This window comes from Ursus americanus, chromosome 27 (assembly GCF_024610735.1).
Source record: "Ursus americanus isolate L20-20 chromosome 27, mUrsAme1.1.p, whole genome shotgun sequence".
Taxonomy (NCBI): domain Eukaryota; kingdom Metazoa; phylum Chordata; class Mammalia; order Carnivora; family Ursidae; genus Ursus; species Ursus americanus.
The window spans coordinates 12,947,342-12,960,583 of NC_142153.1; the positions used below are offsets into that span (position 1 = coordinate 12,947,342).

Consider the following 13,242-nt stretch of genomic DNA (forward strand, 5'->3'; position numbering starts at 1 on the left):
TTAGATGGAACACGGTCAGACTAAGCTCTGAGGCTGTTGTTTCTCAGTCACAGAGTCACGCTCCGGTAGGGGGACCTTGAGAGGTCACCTTACACAGTCCCTTTCCTCCACTTGCCTGAAGGCGAGCCAAGCAGGGTGAGACACTGTCATTTTGGATTACGTTTTTAACGGCATCAACTCTCGCCCACTATGTATTGGAGAACTCCATAAACATGATCTGACTGCCACATAACCCCTCCCAGGCGGAGAGACACAGCTCTATTCTGAATCCTTCACGAGATATGTATTACCCTGACCCACTCAAGCCCTTAATATTGATTCTGACAGAAAACCCTCGTGGTGTGCTTTACTGAACACAGCTCTCGTGTGTTCTGCCATCCGATTTACTACGGAAGTAACTTTAAAGTTGTAAGTCACACTCTTGCAAAGGGACCACCATTTTTTTTTCTCATTACAAAGAGAAGGTTAATTGGCAAGGGATAATTTCTGACAAATCTCCCTTTAAAATGAAAAATCTTCATAAAAGATAATAATTTGCTCAAGCGGATAGGATCATATTCAGATTGTTACACCATCAGGTTTCTTTTCTTTTCTTTTAAAGATTTTATTTATTTCACAGAGATAGAGACAGCCACCGAGAGAGGGAACACAGCAGGGGGAGTGGGAGAGGAAGAAGCCGGCTTCCAGTGGAGGAGCCCGATGTGGGGCTCGATCCCATAACGCCGGGATCACGCCCTGAGCCGAAGGCAGACGCTTAACGACTAAGCCACCCAGGCGCCCCAGGTTTCTTAAAACAGACAACACTTGCATCCCCCTTCCTGCACGAGTCGAGGGCGGCTAGTTTGCCTGAGAGCGGGTGGCACTTCCCAAAGTCCAGATGCTAATACACTCAAGGATTAGAACCCAACGACTTTGGTGTTTTTAACCTGACTTCAGTTTTTTGCTTATTGCCTGCTGGTGGAAAGCATCTGGCACGGGTGCAGGATGCTGGCAGGCCAGGCCAAGACGTTTGGAAGTGATGTATTGCTAACGGTACACACAGAGACATGCCGCACATCTGTTTAGGGCTCTAGCTGAGCTTAACAGCATTTTCTTCCTCCTAAACCACAGGAACGAAGATTATGCTGGGTAGCAAAATGAAACTCCATTAAAAACAGGTGAGATATAGAACCACTCCTCAGAAAATAAATCAAATACAGTCAGGCTGTTAAAACACTGAGGTGGTCGGGTTCCACTGGGTGCAGCTCTACAGGAAGAAAGAGTGAATGGGGCGGAAAAGCCAGGGCTTAACTGGTCATGAGACAAAGTCGGGCTGCAAGGGCACCCAGGGCAGAAGAGTGGGGCATTTCCCTCTCTGACCCAGCTCTGGGGTCATCGTGACTGGCAGCGGCGTTGTGGAAATCGTGCAGACTCTCACGGTTAGAACAGGACGTCCATCTTGAGTGGTCTTCATTCTATCTGTGTGACCTCAGTGTTCACGGAAATAATAACGTCCTTGAGCATCGGTGCTGAGATTAAACATGGTCAATATAAAGCCGATAGCCTCGGGCTAGCACATGTTCGCTAGCAATAAATGGTAGCGGATACATAATTTCCACATGTTATGAATAAGCTCATCATTGTCAGTCACTCAGAGTAAAAACAGGACCCTTTGGGCCACTGCCTGGAGACAAGTCTGGATCGCAGGAGTACTAGAAGGGAGTTAACTTGCATCCAGTCAGTCAGTCCCAGCTTCTGCTTTAGGAAACAGAGCACAAGCCAAAACTTCATTTTCCTGATATGAAAAATGGACGAGGACCGGAAGACCCCTGTGGGCTCCCTAGCTTTCACCCACTATAAATCTACAGAATAATAAGCAAAGGCATTCCACAGAAATCCATGTGGCACGATTTCCTAAAGCAGAGTAAAAAACTATTCGAAGGGCCATTGCTCTACTGTGGGATTTGTCACGCTTGGGTCCAGCGTGTCAGTGTGCATCCTCTAATAGAAAAGGCTGGAAGCCTCTGGTGCCCAGGAGAGCTCCAGTGCCCTGGCATCAGCATCCAGATTGGGTCCTGCTGGATTTTGTGAGATACCAGTGTCTTGACATTAAACATTTTCCCGGTTTGAATATCAGAGATTGTTCTCCCATGAACTTGGGAGAGAGGTCTACCCACCGACCTCACTATCTTTTGAAGAACTGCCCAGCCCACACTCCGTGTTCTTTTATTCGGTTTGCAAAATCATTCTCACAGGCCCTGGGCCGTGCATCCACTTGGCCTTGGTCAACCACATCCTCTCTGCTTTCATTTTACCTCTCTCCAAGGCCATGTTCAAATAACCCCTTAGTAAATTAATCCATTAGGGCCATGGTTCTTAATGTTGGCTGTACATTAGAATCACCTGGGGAGCTTTTTAAACAAATACCCATGCCTGGGCCCGAGTCCAAGACCTCCTGACTAATTGGGGTTTGTGTTTTTGTGATTATCGAGTGTACCACTACCTCCTGCCAACAGATCTGGGGCCCTGTGTACTCAACTTCAGCTAGTCTTGCCTCTCTAAGAAGCTTCGGGGTGGCTGCAGTATACAGATGGACCCAGAAGGAGCCCTCCTGGATCCTGCAGGCAGAAAAATGTAATTTTGAGCTAGTGGCAGCCGCCGAGCTGTAGTTTGGGAAAATCACAAGTTTTCCTGGGGTCTCGCTTAGACACCGGGAGGTACCTTCTGGGTAAATGGACACTGATGTCATTATAACTCAGTCTTATAATGACTGTGTGTATTTACAAGTTAAAGATGCAAAAACATTTTTTTAAAATTTAGATTCAGTTAGTCAACATATAGAGAACATTAGTTTCAGATGTAGAGTTCAGTAATTCATCAGTATGTTTTAAATCGTCATGTTTTCCTTAAGAATCCTTTTTATTATTTACATAGTCAGTACACAATTCGTGTATCCAAAATAAAATATATATGTAAGTACAAGGAAAAAAAACCTCATAATTCCACACTGAGAGATAACCATCATTAATATTAAGTTGTATATACAAAGTCTAGGCTTTTTTCCCCCTGGGATTTTATGTATATATAAAACCATTTACACACATATATGTTTGCTCATATATATTTACAGGAAACTACAGAAGACTGATAGTAACTGATCATTTTTACCTACAAAAACATGGAATTGTCTTTTATATATTGTTCTGCAATCTGCTTTTGCCTGTGGTGTGTGTATAGAGATATACATATTTACATATAAGAAATGATTGAGAAAAAGGGAAAGAGAGGACAATCTATATTTTTATTTTTGGTAGTGATTCATTTCTTTGCCATCTTTACTCTTCCTCTGTTCTAGGAGATGCTCCCCGAGCATTTCCATGGTATCCATTGTTCTTAGGAGCTAATTATAGCTGCACCCCTACCTTCCCACCCACAGCCAGCAGTAGACTTTCTCTGCTAGGAAACTGGTGTGGCCAGTTACGCGTACCTTTGCCCCTATCCTAGAGAGGTAAAGAGAGCAGGTCTCAGGAGAAATGGCACATGGGGACAGATGAGTTCAACCCCAACCCACAGAGTGGGCAAGAGACTGCTCCTCAAAACCTGGGCTTGGTTATTTGAAATCAGCTCCTCTGCCTTTTAAAGACTACACAGGTACGTGTGGTATCAGAGTCTATTACGTCACTATTTTTGAGAATCAGGCACAGAGACTCTCAATGTGACTGAATACCCACCAGGACAGCAAGCCCGGCTTCTCCTCCAAGGTAGCAATTCACATATGTCATTATAGTCAATGATTATTATCATTCTTTAATTTCACGAAACCAGTCATGTCCCATTTTTTCATCTCCAAAGACCATCTTCAGTATTTCCTTCATAGATCTTATGCTTTGAAACCTTTTTCACCAGCCCCCACACCCCCCCAAAAAAGATACATGTTGTCAGTTATGACTCTCCACATTCTTTGTCATCTTAAAATATTTAAGAGCTGATTTCTGAAGTTGGTGGAACAGTCTTCTTTCTCCCCCATTCTCTAGCTATTTTTGTATTCACTGGAATGATTCTCCAGCGTCAGCACCCAGGAGTCTACCATGATTCCACATTGCCTGTAAGTCATGGCCAACGGCTCTGCCTGCCCTTCCGGTCTTCTAGGACACCAATCCAAGCTCTAGTCTGATCGATCCCTGAGCTCTCCAGGCTCCCCTCCGTGCTGTTGCCTCTCCTTGGGATGCCCTTCTCTCTCCTATATAAAAATGTCCTGTTTCCAAGGCACAGATCAATTTCTGATGCCTTCATGAATTTTTTGGTGATTACTTGTTCACAGGGATGTCTCACCTCTCTGGACAGTTTATCTTACTTACAATACAATGTGTGTGTGTGTGTGGGGGGGATGCCTGGCTGGCTCGGTTGGTAGAGCATGAGACTCAATCTCAGGTCGTGAGTGAGTTCGAGCCCCACAATGGGCGTAGGGCTTACTTTTAAAAAAAAATGTGGATTTTTTTTTTTCAAATGTACACTTCGGAACTGTTCATTTGATTTATTTTAGACTTCTTAATCACTGTCAGTTATGGGTCCCTAACATATAAATCATATTTAAATGATTAGCTCATGAGTAATTGGCACTGCAACCAGAGAATCACAGCAAGAAAAACAGAGGAAAAATGAAATTAAAAGCTATTTGCTTGATTATTTACTGATTGGTAGAGAAGAAGTTGACATTATTGATTACCAATATGTTTCCTTTATTCATGCTTTCCCTACCCACCCCCCCCCCCCCCCGCCCCCAATAACTAGAAATAATTAAGGACAAGTGTTACGCTCTCTGAATCCTAGCCAAGGCTGCAGGAAATCCCAGGGTCTGGCCAATCTGCTTTATATTAGCTCTGGCAGATAAGGAGATAAACACAAGGCCGGCTTTGCATTGGCGATACCACTGCGACTGAGTTTGTCAGGCAGACCCTGAAGATGACAAGTGGGGATTCTATTCTATTCTCCTCTCGGTGCTGAAAGTTCTTTAGGCAGGAGAACACACAGAGACACCACCCCCAGCCCTGTGCTCCTCAAACTCTTCCAATGATCAAAACCACAGAAAAACCAAAAGAGCATAAAACAGAGCCCATCTCTGGTTTCCACTCTTTTGAGTTTTTAATTTCCTCACTATATTTTTCTTTTTGTTCATTTCAAAGATCCTGCTCAGAACTTATGCTTTAGAGACCGGATTTCTGACACATGTTACTGGGTTAGTTCAATTCTTGCTTCCTCACCCACTCCTCCTACCTCTGCCCCTTCCCAACCTAAACAGACTATTCCAAGATCTCTTCCTTTGAAAATGCACTCTGAGCACATCCCTAGAAGGAGGGGCAGAGAATAGGAGGATTTTTAGAGATTCCTCCCAGGGTTTCCCAGCTGGTCAGAGATATCTGGGTAATTAGCGACATTCAGGGACTGAATGACAAAAACACCCATCTGAATAAAAACTCAGAAGGTCTGAGATACATTATTAGTAAATGAAAAACAGCTCTATGGACGTCTTCTCCCAACAAATTATTCAAGATCCCATTACGTTAATTAGGGGAGGTCAGACAGGTACCACAACAGAGAACTTACAGGTGTCACTTCTCTTGACAGTGATCTTCCAGAACTGCCCCTCAGTCAAAGCATATGATTACTATGCATTAGAAGATGGCATCTTCCCCCACCTTTCTGAGGTCTCTTTATAGAAATGCCCTTTGCATTGTCTAAACTCAGACAAGTCAGTGTCCATAATGACCATGTTCACAAGGAGCATTTGCATATTTCATTTTTGAGCTAAATCATGTGAATTTCTAGAATCCACACCATCTTTGTTATAAAGTTCTTTCCGTTCCCACTGATTCTGTTAGGTTTTTTGTGATAAACAGAGTAAAATATGCTCTTGGGTCGCTGCAAACAATTTGAAGCACGGGCCCACAAAGACTTTATCAAGAAATTGGCCTCAAAGTAATAAAATGCAATGTTTCTATCTCTGCTCCCAGGGAAGATGTCTATTAAAATCCTTTTTCTATCCAATAAATTAATTTGCTTTGATTCCCTCCCTTCCAACCACGATAGGAATACACGCACATTCAACACTAAACACTGTTCAGATTATGTAAGTTTAAGGAAATAATTTATTGGTTAAGGTCCTGATGATTACTTTCTTTACCTTAAGGCAGGAGTGATATCCAAATTCTTTAAAAATTTAAAAACCTTCCTCAAGATGTTAAAAATAGAGCTACACCTACGACCCAGCAATTGCACTACTGGGTATTTACCCCAAAGATAGAGATGCAGTGAAAAGAAGGGGCACATGTACCCCAATGTTCATAGCAGCGATGTCCACAATAGCCAAACTATGGAAGGAGCCATGATGCCCTTCAACAGATGAAAGGATAAAGATGATGTGGTCCATATACACAATGGAATATTATTCAGCCATCGGAAAGGATGAATACCCAGCATTTATATTGACACAGATGAAATTGGAGGGTATTATGCTAAGTGAAGTAAGTCAAGCAGAAAGACAATTATCATGTGGTTTCACGCATATGCGGAACATAAGCAATAGCGTGGAGGACCATAGGGGAAGGGAGAGAAACCTGAAGGGGGAGAGATCAGAGAGGGAGGTAAACCATGAGAGACCATGGACCCCGGGAAACACACTGAGGGTTACAGAAAGGAGGGAGGTGGGGGGATGGAGTAACCGGGTGATGGGTATTAAGGCGGGCACGTGTTGTGATGAGCACTGGGTGTTTTATGCAGCTAATGAATTGTTGAATGCTACTAAAAACTAATGATGTTATATGCTGGCTAACTGAACATAATAAAAAATTTTTAAAACCTACAATGTAACTGCCAGCGTTGACTGGGTAGGGAATGGATGGGGATGGTGAGATTCAGGAGGGTGGTGGTTTAATGACCATTTACCAATTGCTAAGAAAACACTTAGCAATTGATAGACATAGGAGATCCCTCCCGCCTTAAAAAAAGTTGCTTATAGAGAAATTGTGATGAGCCCTTGACTTGTACCTTTTTTTTTTTTTTTAAAGATTTTATTTATTTTGACAGCGAGCAAGCACAAGCAAGGGGAGCTGGAGAGGGAGAAGCAGACTCCCCGCTGAGCAGGGAGCCCAAGGTAGGCATCCCAAGGCCCTGGGGTCATGATCTGAGCTGAAGGCAGATGCTTAACCGACTGGCCACCCAGGTGCCCCTACTTGAACATTCTTTTAAGCTTCATCACTCCCTGTGATGTATCTACCATTATAGACTGAGCTACCTGCACTCAGTCTGTGACTGCTTTCTACCTACTCCCAGTCCCTAGAACAGGAAATGGGATATAGTAGGTACTCGATAAGTATGTGTTGAGTACGTCTACAAGTTTTTGTTGAATACAGCATCAGGGTCCATAAATTCCCTATGGTCTGTGCAAATTCATTGGATACGTGGATTTTCAGTGAAGGGATTGAAATGGAAAGCGAGAGGCCTGACTTGATGATTTATTTCCTAGGTGAGACTATCATGGTTTGTATCATATCTAAAAGTTATCCCCCCCTCATGCTGCTTAATAATCACCCAAATGGTTAACTTTAGGTGTGTGAATGAATTAAAATTTCTCCTCAAAACTGGCTAAAAAACAGTATCTGAATGCACGGACCTGTGATAGTATTTGCATATTTTATATGCATACATGTATTAACTATGTTATTGAAAATTATCTGTGAAATATATATGTGTGTGTGTATATATATGTGTGTGTATATATGTGTGTGTATATATATATATATGCAAGCTACATTTAAGATATAAAATTATAATTTCATGTTTTTATAGTGGGATGAAACCTAGAAATCATCTTGCCCATCTTTTTAATAGATACGGACGAAGGGTACAGAATTGGGAGAGATTTGCTCAAGGTCACGTGTAGGTCACGACACAAGTGAACGCAGACCCAGGACTCCTGATTCCTATTTCTGAGCCCTTTTCACTACCCCGTGATCTCTTTTCTCAATGATCATGGCAATTTTCCACTCCACTGAACACTCACACTGTCCTCTGCCAAACACATGTACCCGAAGCCAGGTCTTTTCTTATTGTAATACTGACACTTCTCTGGAGAAAGGCAAAGGCCAGGTCTGCCGATGATGTTAATATCTTCATTTTAGGTACCACTTTTCTCCATGATCTTGAAGACACGTGTGCACGTGTAATTTAAGGAGAAAAGGTAGGATCGACACAAAGAGGTTTCCTCTCTATTAATTCACTTTGTTAGCACACCCCAGGGGCCACTGAATTCTCTACGCCATTTTAAACCACTTCCTTGATTGGGTTCTTGCCATTGCTTTTATAGCTGGACCACTCTATGATCTCAGGCATTAAATCTTCCTCTAGTCTAGACTAATATTTCTTACCCAGGGTTGTGTACTGTTGAGTCCTGATTACAGACACTGCAAATGTAGAATCTGGATTCACACAAGTAATGAAATGGAAAGAGTATGTTTTATATGCCAGAAAGCCTACTTTCTGGAAACTTCCAAAAAGGACCTTGGATATCCGTAATCACTGACCACCAGACCTATGAAGCATTTTTTAAAAATATGGAAGAATACGGCAAAAGTGCTAATTTTCAGATGTGCGAATGTAGAATAAGGGAAGTACCAGACATGTAACAAATATTAATTCAGAATGGTTGGCAATAGGTGGGTGATTCTGGAATCTGCATATACAGTCTCATAGTGTGTAGGCTGGATTATTTTTTTTCCAGAGAAAAAGAATTTTTGAATTTGTGTTGGAAAAATAAGGACTTGCTTTTAAAAATTGGTTTTCTGATGAGGTGGTCAGAACATGTGTATTTTTATAACATGAAGGAAACCTATATGATCCCCCACTTGTTATTGTGAGGACTGATTTTCTCACCTGGGGATCATCCACGTCCCTCTCTGCAGCCTTCCCCTTGAGTGATTTTGAATTAGTGATGAGAATCCTAGAATTTTAGAAGTGGTTGGGACCTCATAATTCACCTGCCTCGTCCTCAGGACCGAATCCCATCTGCAAAGGAAGACTGGACGATTAAGAGCTCTTTGTTCAGCTATTTAGAAAGTTCTGAGAGGGGCACCTGGGTGGCACAGCGGTTAAGCGTCTGCCTTTGGCTCAGGGCGTGATCCCGGCGTTATGGGATCGAGCCCCACATCAGGCTCCTCCTCTATGAGCCTGCTTCTTCCTCTCCCACTCCCCCTGGTTGTGTTCCCTCTCTCGCTGGCTGTCTCTATCTCTGTCGAATAAATAAATAAAATCTTAAAAAAAAAAAAAAGTTCTGAGAAAGGACACTCGATCTCTGGTTTGACATGAAGTTTAAGAATCATCACGATTCCCAGGCCCCTGGGTGGCTTAGTGAGTTGAGGGTACGACTCTTGATTTCGGCTCAGGTCATGATCTCAGGGTCCTGGGGTCAAGCCCTGGGACGGGCTCCACGCTCAGCGGGAGTCTGCTTGAGATTCTCTCTCCCTCTCCTCATCCCTCTGCCACTCCCCCTGCTCACAAGCTCTGTGTCTCTCACTCTCAAATAAATAAATCTTAAAAAAAAAACACCACCACAAAACATCAGATTCCTAAACTCCATTTTCCAACAACAACTACTAATCAGAACTGGCTGGTATAAAGAGCACAAAATTTGTATCATAGATTTTAATGACAAGTACATTTTATTTCATTAGATATACTATATTCATCAGATATATTAGGAAATGTTTTAAAAAAACATCTAAGTGTCACAGTGTCAATATTTAGCAGAATATGGAAAACATAGTTTTTCTGCCACAGGAATCCCTTCACTAGATCGCACACACACGATAATTATTTACACAAATAGCGTGCTTTCTGTGAATGCTAAATGCCTTACGGGGATTAGCTCATCTCCTCCTTGAAAAGAACCCTTTCTAATAGGCAGTATTAGACTTTTTAAAAATAATTTAAGGATTTTGAGAGAAAGCGCGTGAGCAGGGGGAGAGGGACAAGTGGACTACTCGCTTAGTGTGGAGCTGGACACAAGCCTCGATCTCCCAAAGCATGACCTGAGCTGAAATCAGATGCTTCACCGACTGAGCCACCCAGGTGTCCCGACACTATTCGAACTTTTATTTTATAGAGGAGTAAATTTAGGCTTAGAGAAATTAAACTTTCTCATAGGACTGTAATTATAATTCAGACTCAAGCAGTCTGACCCCAGAGCCCTCAGTCCTCAACCCGTTCTTCATCTATGGGATAAATGTTCAAATCTTGTAAGCTCAGCTCTTTCATTTCTTTCAGTCCAAGGTTCGGGTCCATTTCCAATCTTTGAAAAAGAGAAAAACCAGTATCAACTCAGAATCACAGAGGACCTTCGAAGGCTGTTCAGCCTTTGCTCTGAATGCCAGATCTACCATCCTGGGCCAGCCCCGCTGAGCTCAACTTCCAACAGTCAGTCCCAGGTCAGTGCTGATACCTTCCCCGTGCTTCTTGGGTTGGCATCTACCAAAATTTCTATTTACTTTGTTATGGATGTGCGTTCCCACCAACTCTCTGGTTCTGTGGCTGAAATTTCACTTCCTTAAGAAATGTTTGTAGGTTTTCTGGGCTGTCTCGAGTTCACACTGTCATGGAGATCTGTTCTTATCTGTTTACTTTTCTTGGGTTTTTGTTTTTTCCACTTGAAGTAATATCATCTGGAGGTAATGTACCCTGCTCTCCAGCTGCCCAAATTTAATTTTAAAGTCCTTCCTATTTACAGTGGAGGTGTTTTATTTCAATTCTGTTCATAAACTGAACAAAGTTAACAAGATGTGCCTGAGACAATCTTCCAGAGATCATGTTTCTGAAGCATGTGTAGCACTTTCTGTCCAATTCCACCAAAAAAATGTAAGCATAGTCAAAAAGGACACATTGAAATATGTAGACAGGGCATAGAGTAGGAAAAGAGAGATGGAAGAGACAGGCGCAATAATTGCCTTCCTTTCAATTAGTTGAGACAAATTCTTCCCTCGTTTCCCCTGTCTTGACTATGTAAGTAAGTGCAGCACACGGGGTCTATGAGGAAGTCAAGAGAAGGTGGTGACAGAAGAAAAATTTCCTGGATGGGAAAAGCCATCTTAAGTATTTCAGAACCGGTTAATAAGAAGGGCCATAGATTTAATGACTTACAAAATACTCATCCATCACAGACCAATGGATAAAAGCCAATCCTTACTTGGAAGGAGGATTATGCTAGAAAAACGATCAGATGTCTTTATCTTTTTATTAACAAGGCTAAAAGTAGAGAAGTCTATAATGGATGGATAACAAAGGGGAGAGATTTTATGGTAATTTGTGGAATATGGCTGCTTCTTTATCCTCTCTATGCTCCATTCCACTCAGGATACGACCCAAAAATGACAGTTTTAGCCCTGTAGAATTAAAACAACTGCTTCCACGAAAACACATGCGTATTGAGCTATCTCTGCTTTATTTTCTTTTTTAATTAAGCACAATGGAAACTTTAGTCATGAGCCACTCCACTCTGTCTCATTAAAGCTTGTTACTCACAGGCTTTCTTATTGGGTCCCATAATGGGAAAGTGTTTACTGGGGCATGGGGGAGAGATTGTTGCTAAGCTGCTAATGACACCATATGTGTCCAGATCTACATTCTTATTACTCCTGTGGGTCTGCAATAGTATATCCACTTCTGCTATGCAATATACATGAAAGCAACTGTGAATTAATCAATTGTTATACAGAAAGGCAGCTGTTGGGTATTTCTAGGAAAAATCTGTGTGTCAAAAGGAGAACCTACCATGTACTATAAATGGGCTGGAAATGGGTTTTTAATATTAAAACTCCTTGGGAGAATTAGCAAGCAGTAGTAGACGTCGTGACAACTTAAGAATACACTGGGCTAGCATGTTATCCTGCTGGTTCCATTTTCCTTTTGCTATGTAGAGTTTATGGTATAATTAAGCAATTGTGCAGGGCAGCTGCCTCTGAAACATGAACTTAGCCAACACAGAGTTTAAGAATGAGTCAGTCAAGTAGGTACTCCGGACTCTCTTGCCCGAAGAAAGGAAAGGATGGGTTTTGTTTGGGTAAAGGGAAACCTACCCTTTGTAATCCTAGATACAAAAAGTAGGCATTGTGTAAACCACTAGCGGAAAGAGTTGTTTTAGATGCACTGAGCGAACCCAGAATGAAAGTTCTCTTCTTCGGTGCCCTAGGAAAGACCGGGAAGGGACCCAGGTAATTACGGTAATGGAAAACAATGAAGCTCAGAAGGTCCAAGAGAAAATGCTTACCCAGGCAGCCTTTACTTTGATGTGATTACCGGCTCACCTTTTCAGGTGCTTCCTTTAGGTCATTTTAGTAGATCATTTGATAGACAATGTGGTGAGATTATCAGATGTAGCTTGGGGATGTTTATTTGAACCTGCTATTGTACAGATGTCTTTACCCTTGATTTAATTTCCAAACTGTCTATTCGAACTTTTCGTATCAATATACCCATCCGAAATGAAACCAAACTGGCATTCAACTGATATTTTGGTTGCCGAAGTGTCACTGTTGAACTGACCTATCTCACATCTTGACGAGAAGGACGGATCAGCTATCAGGTAGCTCAGCCTTAAAGATTTCCTCTCTCTTTCTGACCCCTGTGGCATTTCTCTGGCTTTGGTCTCATGACACATCAAGGCACTAATCTCTGAAGCAGACTGATTTAAGCTTCTCAAGCCACAGCCCTTAGTTTTCTATCTGGTAGCACAGAGGGAGAGGGAACAGGCTTCTCTTATTCCTCGGGTTCAAGCTAAACACCCCACCAATTTCACCCTTCTGTTCCCGTCAATGAGGCATACACCTGTTATTGACCTCCGGCTGCGATCCTCAGAGCAGAGAAGCCGCTAGGTTCAGCAAGTAGAAAGGGCATTGGTCAGAAAACCACCCAATGCTGGTGGTTAGGCTTAGAAAAAGTTTCTTGACAATCATACCACATAATTATCTTTCCGGAAGAGAAATGTGCAAGCATAAAAGCACTGGATATTTAGTTTAGCTTGTAATTTGGATCCTTGGACTGTTATTGGCAAAGATTGCGTGATCTTACTCTCGGGGCATTCATTTTCTTGTGGAGGGCATTTAGGTGTGGCCATCTGTGATAGCATAACACCAAGGTTCTGTGCACCAGTCACAACTGACCAAGCAACAATCACACCCAAATATTAAAGCGATCATTCAGAGCTGGCAGCTCCATCTC

At 42.4% G+C, this 13,242-nt stretch overlaps 1 protein-coding gene across 5 annotated transcripts in view; it reads right to left on the reverse strand.

The window, feature by feature from the left end:
• Positions 1 to 13,242, reverse strand: part of UNC5D (unc-5 netrin receptor D) — a 537,143-nt gene that overhangs the window by 87,294 nt on the left and 436,607 nt on the right. The window lies entirely within an intron of this gene.